This window comes from Pleurodeles waltl, chromosome 9 (genome assembly GCF_031143425.1).
Source record: "Pleurodeles waltl isolate 20211129_DDA chromosome 9, aPleWal1.hap1.20221129, whole genome shotgun sequence".
NCBI lineage: Eukaryota > Metazoa > Chordata > Amphibia > Caudata > Salamandridae > Pleurodeles > Pleurodeles waltl.
Genome location: NC_090448.1, coordinates 652813554 through 652829539, shown reverse-complemented (window position 1 = coordinate 652829539; position 15986 = coordinate 652813554). Strand labels below are relative to the sequence as shown.

The following is a 15986-nucleotide window of genomic DNA, read 5'->3' as shown; positions in this document are numbered from 1 at the left end:
TTAAAGCAAGTCATTTGTTAAATATTTAATTAACAATTAAATGAAATATTCCTGTGATACTTTTATTTCACAGCTATATATTTTAAATTTACATCCACGCAGTTTTTTTATTTGTTTGTATAGACTTTTACATATTATTATAATAATATAACATTTCTAATACATGAAACCTAACATGAACTTAAGTTAAATCAAAACATATAAATGTATTGTTATACATTGCATTCAAAGCATATTAAATTAATAAGGTATGTTTGTTTTAAATAAGGTGATTACAATGTTTTTGTCATACGTACATCAACATTTTTTACACAATTTTTTGTTTTGTTCCTGATACTGTTATTATGTTAATGAGTTTTGAACTTTGTTGTGCTTATTTTAAAGACTGTTGTTTTTCTTTTATCCCTGATGTTTTATATCTCAACTGTTAAATAATTTGTTTTATTTTTTTGTCTTCTGCATGTGACCTTTTATTAATAAAAATAATAATTATTTTTTCAATTTTTGGGGTGTTTTTTGGGTGGTCATTTCCATTACCTAGATTTATTTGTGCATTCCATTTTCTGATTTCGAAGGTTTATGTTTTTTTTTTAAACAAATTTGAATTTTTGCACTTTTTGTTTTTTTTTGTTGGATTAATGGCTGTTTCGGAGGATTTCTAAAGACACATTACTGCTATAAATCTGTATGTATTGTTTTATTATTTTGTGGGGAGGGAATGTTTAAAATGTATTGTTTGAATAATGAAAAAATTAAATGCCATGTGTTTGAATTTTAAATATATTGTGTTTTGATTCATGATTGTTTTAAGTATAGGTAAGTGCGTAGGTATGTTAGGATTTTTTGGTTAAAGGTTTTTCTTTATTAATGTATTAGGGTTTGAATTTTTTCATGTCGGGTGAATATGGTTGTATTTACACAGTCAATGAATATATGAAAAATATCCTACGCATATGATGTTATAAAAACATCTTCTTGTGATTTTAAGCATTTGTTTGTTAGGTAGTTCTATTTACAGAAGGGTGTTTGCTGCAGAGATTAGAAGTGCCCGTTCAGTGCATAGTGTTACTTTTTTGGTTTTGGGGTTTCGGATAGGGACTGCTGGATTCTTAGGGCCTGATTACGAGTTTGGCAGTCTGGAGTTCGCCATGGTAGCAGCGGCAGTCCGACCGCTGCTGTGTTGGCAGTCCGACCACCATATTGCGATGTTGGCAGTTTGCTCAACTACAGATTGTCGGAGTCCCACCAACACCACCAGCCATCCAATGACTGCCTTGACTGTAGCTGGGGAAAAGCAGCTGTCACAGGGTGGTGTAGACAAGGGTATCACCATGCCCATTGTGATGTGCTGTTCTGCTGAGCCGGCTCTGGCGGGAGAGACTGCCTGCTTCGAGATGGTGGAATCAAAAGAAATGGGGTGCTTGCTCCCCCATTTCCTTTTTTTTCCTTCGGCCTCCAACATTGGCTCCTTCGTCCAGGGCCCCCCCTTTATGGCAGCAACGTCACCCCAGGAAAAATACGGGTAAATACAATTTGCATTTTTCTGCCATTGACTGGACTGGGCATATATGTCCCAGTCTCCAGCAATGGAATGGTACATGCACAAAGCATTTTTACACTTGTCATGCAAATGTGTACCTTTTGGCCCAAATGTCACACATTCATCGACACAAATGTAAAAATATACCTTGTGCTGCTGACCGCGTCCCCCGCCGATCTACCGAGGTCAGGTACACCGTTACTGGGCCAGGGCTAACATTGTAATATGGCGGGTGGGCGACCTCGTAGTCAGGTCCTAAGTTCTTGGTAACAGTACTTTTAAAGAATTTGTATGGTCTTTTATAGTGTAGGATAATGTCTGCCAATGGTTGAGGCACGTTTCCCGTGGACTTTTGTTTTTTGATTCCTTGTTTAAGGTACTATCATATACATTCCACCACTCTATGCGTAACATAGCTTAGCATCTGTGTCCTAAGTGGAGCAGATGGCCCAATGTAGTAGAGGAGAGAGCTTAACTTTTCTCCTTTTTCTTTGTAGGATGTGATTTCTATTAATAAGTCGTAGTATCTGGCCACTTCTTTTGGGGGTACGAAGGACCGAGCAAATATATTTTTCAATTGGAATTGGAATGTGCTTTTTGCTGAATATCCTATAGTAGGGGTACTTTTGTAAGATGGTGTTGGATGGCTCTGTTGTAGTAGATATAACAACACTGTATTTGGGTGTTTGTATATACATTTGTTAAAGTGTATATCCTGACAAATTAAAAATCTAGTACTATTTTACTTGATGAAGTTTTTTTTTTCTTAAGTTTTAGTTCAATGTAAGATGTGTTACGTTTGTTTGGTAATAGTGTTTGCAAGAATGGTATGTTGATCTCTTGTAATTGCCATGGATGGTGTATTGCTGGCTAAAATGGATATGGGCATGTTTTAAATGTTGCATATCTAAACCATGCAGGGGATTGTGAATGTCTTTGTATTGTTCGAGTAGTAGTAAATATGATTAATCTTTTTCACTATTGAGGTTATCATATAACAAGACCTACTCTTTAGTGTGGATTTCAGTGTGATGTTCTGGGATATCTATTTCAGAAAATGTCATTAGTGCTAGGTTACCTGTTCCTTCTCTTCTTTTTCTAGGTATTGTTCTTCTTAAATTTGGTACTGATGGCTAACAGAATTTGTACCTCCAGATCCATTTCAGAAAGAGCAGCAAGTAAAGAATTCACCTTAACTGGCAGGTTCTTATATGCAGTTCCTCTATGGCACTTCTTGGGTGGTACATAGCCACTGCCAAGTCATCCGGCACCACCTCACACTGTGAAAAAGCACTGCTGAAGAAAAGTTTTCTGCATCCAGTCTGCTGCCTGGAGGGTATTCCCAAGTGAAGAATTTGTGAGTAGAAGTATCCATTATAAATATATCCATGAAAAGTACTTCCCATGCACGGCTGCACAGTAATTCCTCGGTTTGTTTGTGGTACTCAACAAAACTGGCCTGCAACCAAAAGCAGACACTGCTGCTGTTGCTCTTCAGTCATATGGCAGCTGACAGTGTGAATGAAGGCCATTAAGTGATACAGAGCCTTGCAGATTGAGAGTATGAGTGCCTCTGTTCCAAGCAATGGTGCTGTGCTGTCCCGCCATTTCTTTAAGGGATTCTTAGGTGCTTCATTGGTGTCTTGTCTGGTCCCCAGGAAGAATGCCTGCCTTACCTTCATGGTGCACATACTGCAGCTCAGGTCCTGCAGCACCTCTGACCAGACGTTATGTAAGTACAGCTCAGGGGCAGTTGTGTCTTCCAGCGAGCAGCAGGATGTTCTCAACCCTCAGCAGACGTCAAAACATCCAGTGCTGAAGATGTTCATTCTTATCACCACTTGCTGAGCTAAATGCCCCTCTCCTTTCCACATCTTTCAAATGCATTACTCCACCTCCCCACCACAATGCCCTGATAAATGTTTTTGATTTCTCTTGGACAATGCTTTGTTCCTTGTAGTTAGGTTTGTTAGATTTCAGCTTTGAGTCATAGGTATACATTTCACCTACCTGGCTGTGGGATCCCTTAACCATCCACATATCCACAGACATACTCAGTGGCCTACATATATTCAAAATCCCCCCTCCACATAGCCAGAGTCTTCAGTTGCTGCTCGGCGGTGTTAGAGGGGACAGGGAGGTGCGCGGGGAGGGAGATTAATACAATTGAAAACAATGTATTACAAAAAACTCACCTCTGTGCAGCTAATCCTCTGTCATATCAGAACCAGGTAGGAAGAGACTCCCAGGCTGCCCTGATGCTGCCCAGAGCAGCATTAGGATTGGATGGGAGTGCCCAGTCAGGGACTCCCAAGCATACTGGGAGCCTGTGCCTGCTCTCTCCAGCCCAGCAACACAGTGCCGGGCTGGAGAGAGCACAGTACTCATGTGTGTTTGGACGGCCTGAGACGTCCGGCCAAACATACATACGCACTGAGGGGAGTTCAGAGTGCACTCTCCTCAGTGCTCGTCATCCCCAATGCCCTGCCTCTAAATTTAGTTTATTATCCTTTTATTGTTAAAGGATTTGCAGCGGTTGCTGCTGGCAGGGGGTGATGCTCCTCCGCCATAGCGAAAGAGCCGCAACTGACAGACACACCAAGTGGCCTACATGTTCAAGCCTTCTCCGAACATATGCCAGTGTCTGAAGTACATTTCAACAGATGACCTTCACATGTGACCCGGCTCTCCATCAGTGGTGTACGGCTCTCTCCCTGACCTTCCATTTGAGGTCAGTTAAGCATGTTCTACATCGTCCACCTCATGGAGATAGGTGAACACCACAATGACTTTTTCTGTGATAACCTATAATAGCCTTATACAGAATATGAAGGGGGAAGTCTTAAACATGAATTTGCCAAAGAGGCAGCCCTGTTGCTTTGTCACATCCCCACACAGCACGTCCAGCTCCAAGTTGATAAATATTCTCTACTGGCTGCGCAGTGCCAAGACATGAACTAATGGGGGATGAGGACTGTAGATGGCCCTGGATCAAGGTGCTTGGTATTTAGTGGGGTGTACAAAATACAGCCCCTCCATGTTTGTGGTGGCTTTGGCAGGGCCAGGATGAGGCTGAAGTGATGCATCTTAGGTGTGATATACTGTGTCCCAACTCACGGATTTGCCAGGAAGAGAATGGATACTTCAGTGTGCTAAGCAGGGTTTATTCAGTTACGTCACAGTATTTCACGCATGCACCTTAATAATATAAGTGGAATCAGTTTATGTTCTACTTTTGCATCAGTAATGCTGATACTGCAGAGGCCGTTTTTTGCCTGTAATTGTGCTACATGAGTGTGGAACCTCTGATTGTTACCTATACATTTTCACTTAACCCATAACGTTCCTTTTTAGTGGGTCCTCAAGAAGGGAAAAGTAAAAAAGTATTGAGATGGTTATTATTCTGCCATTCAATGTGTTTTCTTACTGATTCAAAGACATCATTGGAATACAATTATTACAGTGCTCCTGTCCTATCCATCATGTATGACTGAAGTGTTTTATATCATTAACCGAGATACGTAGCAAAGTATCATTTGTATTCCACTTGTAGCCTTGTAAACTAGTATATTGTTTGATCAAAATGGGAACTAGTCATAGCTGCACAAGCAAAATACAAACACACAGAAGTGCCAAAGCATAATTTGGAAATGAATGTTTATGTGCAGGAAGGAACACCTTCCTGCACATGAACAATTATTTTTTGCAAAACACTCAGAAGACTAAAACTATCCCTCCTTTTTCCATCTTGCTAACTCCACCCCTGGGGTTGCGTTAGACTTTGGCCCTGCCTCAGGTTTACGAAAACTCATAAATCTGGGGCAGCGTCAAAATACAATGGGTGTTGCTGTGGCACGCCCACAGCAACACACATTGCACGCCCCTTCCCCACAAAGTAGTGCGTATGAAGGGGCCGTATTTACAAGGTGGTGTCAAGCCACAAAAAGTGGCTTAACGTCACCTTGTAAATATGGCGCAGGGCATAGCACCAATGAAGTGTCACGTAAAGTGACGCTTTGGTAGCACCAGGGGCTCATAAATATGTCCCTAAGTACCTTATATGGTGGACTGGGTACCCGATCACTGATGAGGCTGTCCCGTCCGTTTTACTACAAGTGCATTTTAGTTTATGGCACTGTCCTGTCCGCCCGTTTTGGTGGAGTATGCAGTCCACCAAATACTAGATGAGACCCTTACATTTCATTACAATACCAGAGGCTCCCATTATGCATTATTCCATTAATGCTATTCCAAGCAGCATTTAAAATCAAATTACATCACAAAATAAACATTCTAGAACAGAACTTTCAGTACACATAACCAGTCAATATAGACAGTATTCTGCCTCTTTTATATGCTGCTCTGCGCAGATAAATATCATTCTATTCTTGCTCTTCTATATTGACTGAACTATTATACTATTTATAGGTGTTAGCTGTTCTTGGTGGCGTTACGGTTTCCAATTTATGGTTACCTTAGTTAATTAGGATTGTAATGCACTTATTTCTGTCATTTTTGTATCAGTATATTTAAGAATTTAATGTACCTATTTCAGTTATTTTTTTTATCAGTACAACAATGTGGCAGTTGGACACCCATCAGCGTCCGAAAAGCTTTACCAGTGTTTTACATTTCGGTCCTAGCGATTGGACTGCTTGATCTATTGGTTATTTAGGAGGTCCCGGCGCATAAAACCGCCCGATTCTGATAGACCACCAAATTCTTACCGGGGCTTAGCAGCTTCTCTTCCTCTGACTTTGTTCTGGAGGACAGGCGGCTCTTGGACAGGCGCTTCCCTGTCACGGCCTCTGTACTGTCGGGCCGCTTTCCTCCACGGCCTCCTCTAGGCCACGATCGGCCTCAGCCAAGACGCTCAGGCCGAGAAGCATTACAGGAACACTTTGGGCAACACAAGACTTCATAATCCATTTTTCCTTGGGCTAGAGAAAATTGTCTTTTGACAAATCCATGCTGTTGTTAAATGAGACAGTAACGTGTCAACAATGACAGTTGACAGTTGCGATCTCTGAATCACAGCTGATTGCTACCACTATTCTGCTGTTTGCAGTGCGTTTTTTCTCCTGCTGAGCTGTTTTACCTCATTTGGCATCTATTGGGCTGATTTAGTAGTATATCTATATAGGAAAGCTCCCTTTCTTTAAAAAAAAACAATCTTAGTTAAACCTATTGTTTAAATATAACAGCCCCTTATATGTTGCAACCCTTACAACCTTGGACAAGGCTCAGTTAAATACGCATAAGGTTTTCAAACAGAATGTTTTTGGACGGGCCGGCAGCAGGGGACTTTTTGTCGGCCACCCGTCACCGAGGTCCCATTTCTAAGGACAGTTAAGAGGCTTTGGCAGAGGATATCAAGGGAGAGCTTTTTCCATCCAGAGAGGACGAGGCTTTCATGGCAGAGGCAACAGAGCTCGTGGTCAGCCCTCTTCAGGCTATCAGGGTGATTATCACAAATCTTCCTTCTTCCAAACTAAGAGTGGGAGGATGCCTCAAATTCTATTCCCTTTTTAGCAAACGGTAACACAAGATCCATGGGTTTTAGATACCATCCAGGGGTTCAAATTAGGCTTCTGGGAAGAGCCTTTCCAATCAGTATGCCCAAGAGATCTTATCCTAAACCCTGCTCAAAACCTCATTGTAGAGAAGAAAATAAAAAGTTTACTACAGAAGGGAGCTATTGTACATGTTTCTTTAGTCAACAGACTGTTTGTACGTACACTGTTTTTAGTAGAAAAAGATGACAAATGTTGGAGACCCTTGATAAATCTAAGAAACTTGAACAGATTCCTACTCTACAGATGGAGGGAATCCATGTACTACGATACTTGCTGTTGAAAGATGATTGGCTTGTGAAACTAGATCTAAAAGATGCTTATTTTACAATCCCAATGGCCAAGTAACATCAGCCTTATCTCCAGGTCATCTGGCAGGGTCACCTTTATCAATTCTGTACTATCCCTTTCAGCCTCTTGTTGGCACATTGTTGCTTTACAAAGGTCATGAGGGCCATAGCTACCTACTTCAGAGAGAGAGAGGCATTGGATAATCATCTATTAGGGCAACATCTTGATTATGTCTCAATGTCATACGCAGATAATAAAGGACTTGACTGTAGTTATCTCCCTTATGGAGAATTTGGCTTTTATTGTAAACAGAAAGAAATATGTCCTAATGCCTTCCAGGTCTCTAGAATTCTTTGGTTTCACGATAGACACAGTAAATGCTTTTCTTCTATTACCCTCAAAGAAGATCGCCAACATTTGAAAGGAGATAAGGTTTGTACTCAGACGAGGCTCCATTTCCTTAAGAGAACTAGCCACACTTCTAGGTCTTTTATCCTCATCCATTCGGGCAATCTTTCCTGGTCTCTTACATTATCGGGCTTTGCAGAGTATAAAAGCGAATGCCCTTCGGGGAGGACTGTGGTATGGGGACAAGGTAGTCCGGTTGGAGAGGCCAGAGCAGAACTGTCCTGGTGGTTGGAAAGTTTGGATGCATGGAATGGCAGGGACATTTTTGGATGCTCTCCAGATTTCGTTTTGGAGTTGGATGCAAGCTCACTTGGTTGGGGTGCTCATCTTGGTTGTCAGGATACTGGTGGTTTGTGGTCAAACACAGAGAGGTCTCATCGTATAAATTATTTAAAGTAAACAGCGGGGCTTTATGTCCTTATGAGTTTCAAAGATTGTTTGCAAGGCAGAGCAGTATTGCTCAAGATAGACAATGTTTCTGCTGTAGCATATATAAATGGACTAGGTGGCACAAGGTCTTCAGACCTTGCAGCATTAGCAAAGAAGCTTTGACTAATCTGTTCGGAACACAAGATCAGCCCGATGGCAGAATATTTTCCAGGGAAGTCAAATGTCAGTGCAGACTGGAATTCAAGGTTTTTGTGAGTCTTCAGTAATTGGAAGCTGAACACAGGTTGTTTCACAAGTTTATCCAAGATCGGGGTCCCACTGAATTTAGATCTGTTTGCAAGCAGGTTGACACAGCAACTAGAGAGTTACTTCAGTTGAATGCCGGATCCAGGGGCCCTAGTAGTGAATGTCTTCCTTCAGACATGGAAGGGAACCAAAGCATACGTGTTTCCCCCTTCGCAATGATTCAGAGAGTTCTACAGACGGTCAAGCAGGAGAGGTGCTCACTTGTCCTGATCACTCCATATTAGGTCTCTCATCCTTGGTTCCCAGCGTGTCTGGATCTAACTTGCGACACACCTGTCTTAATGCCTGCAGTGTGAGGTCTATTACTAAACACGGACAGAGAAGATCGCCTTCTGGTTTTGAATAGGACGCTGAACCTTCTTGCCTGGAAAGTATCATTAGATCTAGAGACATGTCAGGCCTTTCAAGTGGAGCTGAAGAACGCCTGGAGGAATCCTGGGCCCCAGGTACCCATAGGAGATATTGAGGGATCTGGAGATCGTGAGTTTGTTGGTGCTTGGAAAGTGATTTGGTTCCCGGGAGGCTCCTATAGTGGAAGTGGTAAACTTTCTAGTAGAACAGTTTGGCAGGGGCCTTAGTTATAGGACAATGAACTGCTATAGGTCTGCGATTTCTGCAGGACATAGTTTTTATCAATGGCAGATCTGTTGGTAAGAACGTTTTGGTCTGCAGAGTGCTTAACAGTATTAGATTAACAAGTCCTCCTAGATCTAAGTACATCACTCTTTAGGACGTTAATTTAGTCCTTTCAATGTTTACCTCTTGGCCTAACAATAGGTATTTAGATTTGAAAAGACTTTCTATGAAGATGGCCTAATTTCTTCATTGATTTGCAGATGTTTCAGGCACACTCTATGAGAGGTGCAATGTCTAGCCAATCTTTTCATATAGGTGTTAGGTTGGAGGATATTTTGAGAGCAGCTGATTGGTTTAACTCCTCTACCTTTGCAAAACATGATTGCAAACCTATCAAGCACATGTCTGATGTGGTTCTCAGGGGCTAAAAACATGCATAATGGGAGCATCCAGTCCTGTAATGAGATAGCGATTCTCTAATTATAATGTCAAGGGAATCTTAATTTCATTAAAGACACAGAGGCTAACATTATCCCCCATACCCCTCCCTGGTGGATGTGGGTGTAACCCAAAAAAAAGAAGAAAAAAGTGCTGGATGGGAAACGTGTCTTTGTTCACCATGAATTGTTTCATTTGTACCCAAGTTATTTAGTTACAATAACATTCCTTTGTTAGTTGTAGTTTGTAAAATCACAAACCAGAATTCTTAAATATACCTCTATCCTTCAGATAACTCGCAGTAATATATTTCCTTGCAAATGTCCCGTCGGATTGCATGTTCTCATCAACAATCTAAGGAACAAGAGGTTCAGATGACTGGATTTTTACGACTTCTTGTGCTAGTTTGATTTTTTGTGCCTTAAAATCTTTTCCATTTGACACAAGGTTCAGCATTTAAAAGAGGCAGAATACTGTCTACATTGACTGGTTATGTGTATTGAAAGTTCTGTTCTAGAATGTTTTCTTTGTGATGTAATCTGATTTTAAGTGCTGTGTGGAGTAGCATTAAAGGAATAATGCATAATGTTAGCCTCCGTGTCTTGAATGAAATTCAGATTCTCAAGGCATTTTAATTGGAGAATTGCTATTCTAGAAGCAGTCTTTCCTGAGTTGCACAAAGAACATTCAAGTGCTTTAGCTGAGAGGTTCTTGAAATAAACATACAATACTCTTTTGGTGGAGAGTCTCCTAGTTTCCCATGCTGGTAGAATACAAGCATTAATGAAATACACACTTAGGGATAAACAACATTTACTGATGAAGTTTTTTCTCTAAAAGTGCATAAAGTTCTCCATTAAACACCGTATGGAGTGCAGAGTTCTATTTTAGGGTGCACACAAAGGTTCTTGGTGAATGCCTTTGTGAACAATAAGGATTTCTGGAGTATTAAAGGTTGTAGAGTTGAATCACACACATGTAGTTAGTGCATACGCTCATGGAACAGGAATTCTCTTGGAGTGTAATCATTCCTGGAGTATGCACGCACCAAGACTGAACAAGGTTCTGTGCTAGTGGGTACTTCATCATTTCACACAAAACATATAAGAAAGATTAATCTAATAAATAGCACCAAAAACAGAGAGGGTTGTCCATACTCTACTGCATGCTCGTCCTCTTCCATCAGGCACCTGACTGACCTGCATGAAAAACAAAGGTAGACCTTTAATACTAAATTATCATTCAACGGATCTAAGATTAAGAGGACAACTTTAATATTCCTATATGTATAGTTAATTTGGGTTGCATTGCTAAATAAAACCAAAGAGGCGCAGGTGCTTGAGAAAACACTAGCCTCTCGTTCCCAAGATACTCTGAATCAGAGACACCAAGGGCCCTATTACAGTGAAACATGGTAATACAGAAGATGGCGCCATCACATAGCAATTGTAAGCCTTCACATGTGGTATGGGGAATAACAAAGGAAAAGTAGTATCACTGCACAGTTTTCTCTGTGTTTCCCTAAATTCTGACCATCTTTCTGGGTGAATTTCCACATTCTTTTTACTGGTTGATATGTGCCTGGAAGTACGTGAATTCAATGTTGGTCGAAAAAGGAATTTTCAAACAAAAATTGGACCACCGACCTACTTGTAATAGATCCCCAAGAGGCAATCGTCACCTTTGATACAGATATTGCACTACTGATATAGCACTGCACGGTGTAGGTCAAGATAGTGCTATATTGTGCAATATTTTAAGACCTCTGTAAGTGTCACAGAACGAGAAAAACATTTTAAGTAACCACTTTAATAACAGGAGTGAGTGCTCTTTAGAGAAAATAGAAGCATAATACAAGTGAACAGGAAACTCCCTATTCTTCCACAATGCCAAACAGAGCCACCTTGGGTTCTGAGGGAACGTTTTGCCCAAGGACCTTTCCAGGCACCAGTGAACGAGCTCTGATAATGTGCTGGCCAGACTAAGAAGTCAGAGTGCTTAAAAAAGGCTCCTATTCTCTGATGCATCCGTCGTTGGCAAGCTGATCATCAGGAATGCACAGATGCAACACCGCTATGCAAAGCTTGATGGGAGTTGTAGTGCGGGTGGCACCCCATGGCATGCACTGTGGGAAGACAGGTTTCTAAATTGATTCTTTCTAAGTGGAATGAAATATTTGTAATTGAAAATCTATCCTTATTTTAAAATCCATGGCTTCAAGACATTAGGTTTTCATGGCACCTCAGGAAAATCTATAAAGGAATTTATAAACAGAAGAAGTTCAAAGACAGTTCTCTACTGAGTAGTAAGAGGAGATGATCGATGTGGTCAAAAATTGGATTTTTTTAAGTCTATACCCCAAGATATTAGTTAGCAATCACGCTACAAGTCTACTTATTTATCAGGACATCCTTGTTATTATTATGTACCAATTAGGATTTTATAGGATGATTAATTTGAATTGTGGTTTTACGTTTTACCAATCAATTGCAGAAATTTGAGTGGGATAACAATGGTATTTTTAGTTATTTTTCATTTCTTTTGTGCCCCTGGGACCTCATCATTCAGGCATCTAATATCTGTCTGCAGTATGTGTATCCAGTGATGTTCAAAAAACAAAACTGACGGTGTTGTATCCCTGTGTTGTGGTTTGAGTTTTTCAATAATAAACCACTGCTGTGTGTTTTTGTAACATGAAGCGCTTGATTAATGTTGTAATCTTTTTTTGCACTTGATCATGCTTCAATGCTCATTTATTCTGATGTGTGTGAGTCTTGATGTCATATTGATGTACTTTAGGCAAACAATGACATATGCCACATTGGTAGAGTTACAGTTGATTTAAGTGTTTGTCAGCATGGGGTGGGCAGGTCCAGATTTGGTCTGTGGTTTAGCAGGTGAGGCAACATACATTACGATTTCCACCTGGATGGTGACCGTCATAGGAGAATTTGGGAAGGAAGCTCAAACAAATTATAGAATTCAAACAATCGCTATCTTTTTACAGGTCTATCTGTTTATGTGTGGAGTTCTCGGGACTGCAGAGTCTCTGCACTTGCAAACTGACTATTAAAATGCAGTTTTGTGAATACTGAATAAGTGTAAACTTACACAAACGTGTAAGTTTACCTTTGTGAATCAGGCCCTTTGAGTTTAACTACAGCACTAGCTGAAAAAAACATGAATTTTAATTTTAAAGTAAAATGAACCTGGTAGAAAATAAGGATATGGTGATAAAGGTATGTTGTACTGAATGTTTAGATTTTGGAAACTGTGAAGGGTCAAAAAAAGAATTAAGGGCCTTATTTATACTTTTTGGTGCAAAACTGCACTAAGGCAGTTTTGCCCCAAAAAGTTTTGCACCGGCTTGCACCATTTTTTAGCACCAGCTCGGCACCATATTTATGGAATGGTGCAAGCCGGTGCAAAGGGTAGGCTAGCTTAAAAAAAATGACGTTAGGCAGTTTTGAGTCAAAATAAATGATTCTGACCAGATTAACATCATTTTTTGACGCTAAGGGGCATATTTATACTCTGTTTGCACTGAATTAGCGTCATTTTTTTAAACTCTAATTCAGTGCTAAACTAACTCCATATTTATACTTTGGTGCTAGACCCGTCTAGCACCAAATTTATGGGGTTAAAGTCATTTTTTGGAAGTGGAAACCTACCTTGCCTTAATGAGATGCAAGGTAGGCGTTCCCGTGCAAAAAAATGACTCTATGGCCTTAACGCCATATTTATACTCCCATGTAAAAATGGTGCAAGGGAGGGAGGAGGGGTCAAAAAATGGGGCAAAGCTTGCTTTGCCCCATTTTTTAAGACCTGGGTCAGGGCAGGTGTTAGGGGACCTGTGGCCCTATTTCCATGGTGGAACACCATGGAATAAGCCCAGAGGTGCCCTCCCTAGGCCCTAGGGGCACCCCCACCCACACTAGAGGGACTGCGAGGATGGGGGACCCCATCCCAGGTAAGTACAGGTAAGTGCATTTTATTTTTGAAAGTGCCATAGGGGGGCCTGAAATGGGCCCCCTTACATGGCACCGGGTGCAATGGCCATGCCCAGGGGAACCCTTTCCTCTGTGCTGGCCACTGGGGTGGTGGGCATGACTCCTGCCTTTTCTAAGGCAGGAGTCATATGGCATGGTAGGTTTAGCACCATAAAATGACGCTAATCTGGTTAGAGTCATTTTCTTTTACTCTAACCTGCCTAAAGCCATTTTTTGGTGCTAAACCCTCTTCTTCCATACCACCACCCCCACCTGGCTAGCGTAAAATGTTTTGATGCTAGCCCACCCTTTGCGTCAGCTAGCATAATTCTTTAAAAGAGGCGCCCGGCTGCCATCTAGGAATGGTGCTATACTTTTTGCCGCAAACCTCTGCTAACGCAGGATTGCAGCAAAAAGTATAAATCAGGGCCTAGGATCGGTAAAAAAACATGTGTTATAAGTTTTTAATATGTATTCTGGAATTGTTAATTAGCACATGTGTTAAATATCAAATGTGTGTTTTTAAGCCGCGAGGTAAATACCACAGTCAATATATAGCACATGGACAAAACTTCAGAAAAGGCCCATTTTCAGGCTTTGGAAGTTTGTGCCGTGAGGAAATTAAACCAAAGAGACCAGAAACAGCCAGAGCAACACACAAAAGGACTTAGAGCACCCCAAAAGTACACCAACAACTCCTTCCTGTGTGGGACTGTATAGACATTAATTTTGTGTGGACAAACACCTTGAAACAAGATAAACAGAGTCCACTTCCATCCTCCAATGTCACTCAGCACAAGCAGAAATGTGCCAGACTCTACCACCATGGCCTTAGGCAGAGAAAGGAGTTAAAAATTTACGTATCCTGAGCTGAAGGTCTTGGCCAAGAAGATGATAAGACGTCATAACCATATAATATGCCATCTCATGCTGAAGATGCCACGAAAAACAAACAGAAACATGCCTGTGCAAGGAGATAATTGGCAAAATCAATATTGAATCAACATATCCACAAAATGGTGAGAACATTAAAACAGGTTCCAAACCTTGAAATTCTAGATACTTTAATATGTTGCCAGCCACAAACAGTATGGAAATTGGTGGTAATTCTCCACATTGGCTCTCCCACAAGTAGGGAAGGCAAACTAGTGACCCTCCACAACATGACTGCCACATAAGAGATCAAAGAAAGTCTTGAAGTCAGAGGAATCCAAGGTGGGAGATATGAATGTTGTAGTGAAAGTACAGGTGATTGCTAAAAAGTTGACTTGCCTGAGAATCGTCATCATTGTGAAGAGTGACTGATGTAGGTTGTTACACAGACTCACATTGCTGCATGTATGTGATGTCATGTGAGATAGCAACTCTGTAAAGGTTCTGCTGAAATGTATTGACGTTGGATTACAACACTCATAATGCATTGTAAGCTTGATGATGAAGTGCTGATTGGTCTGTCCAGTACCTTAAGGGTAATGTGTTTCTACAGTATGACTAATGTTGCTTCTCGTCAGGACCGTGACATTGTGGTTTCATCCAGGGCACTTGATAAAACAGTTAAGTATACACAAATCCATATCATATATCATTTGATGAAAACTAGTGTGCTTCATTTAACAATGTCAGCACTCTTGTTGCTGTCAATGTGAGGTCACGAGGTGCACATGAGTGCAGTCAATTAACCCTCGGATGTCAGTAAATCCTGCTGCAGCGTAGATGTTTGTTTTGCTGGCATTAGCTGTATCGATGTCTAAGGGGAACTATTTATTTTGCTCGATAACTGTCTGCAAAGCATCCTTACATAGCAGAGTATTTTGCTACAGATTGACCGGGGAATGCCATGTACCAATTCTACTGTTCGCTGTGGGGTACCTGTTGCAAAGAATTCCGGCATTACTAGCATTTTCAGGAAAGGGGTGTGGCAATGGATCCCTATGTTGGGCTTAAAGGTATCCTTAATGATGAGAGTATATTGTGTATGGTGTCATTACCGAGACTGTGTATCCTCTGGATCTCAAGCTGACTCATGCTTATGGGCTCTAGTTTTAATTGGCCATTCCTGGCTCTCATCCTGCATTGTTCAACCATTTGAAATTATTCATTGGAGCCTACTCTCCATCATCATGCTGATTTTTTTTATTGTAGTCGAACATGGATCTGGCATAGCATGATGTAGTGGGCTAGAAGTGGTGCATCCATGGTAGTGTACTGCAAAATGGAAGTGAAAGCTTCTACAATCAGCTTGTGAGAGCATCATCTGTCCATGGCTGTTTATGTAGCTCTGGTCCTGAATGCAGGTGTGTGTAAGATTTAATGTTTTCAGCTCAAACACTGCATGTACTTAGTTTATTTGAACTGCTTTACAACATTTCTTAATTCCCTACACAGTCAAGAGTTTTTACCACCTGCTTTGGACTGGAGATGTTTGAAGGTGGTATTTTCCACTACTTTTCACTAAGCTGTCGTAGCTGTAATTCA

The 15986-nt window shown here is 41.0% G+C and overlaps 1 long non-coding RNA gene across 1 annotated transcript in view; it reads right to left on the bottom strand.

The window, feature by feature from the left end:
• The window catches only part of LOC138258695 (uncharacterized), an 85932-nt gene extending 75208 nt beyond the window's left edge, over positions 1-10724 (bottom strand). Inside the window, exon 1 of the long non-coding RNA XR_011198506.1 lies at positions 10680-10724. This is a non-coding gene — a long non-coding RNA (uncharacterized lncRNA). The remainder of the gene's footprint in view (positions 1-10679) is intronic.
• Between the last annotated feature and the right edge of the window lie 5262 nt (positions 10725-15986).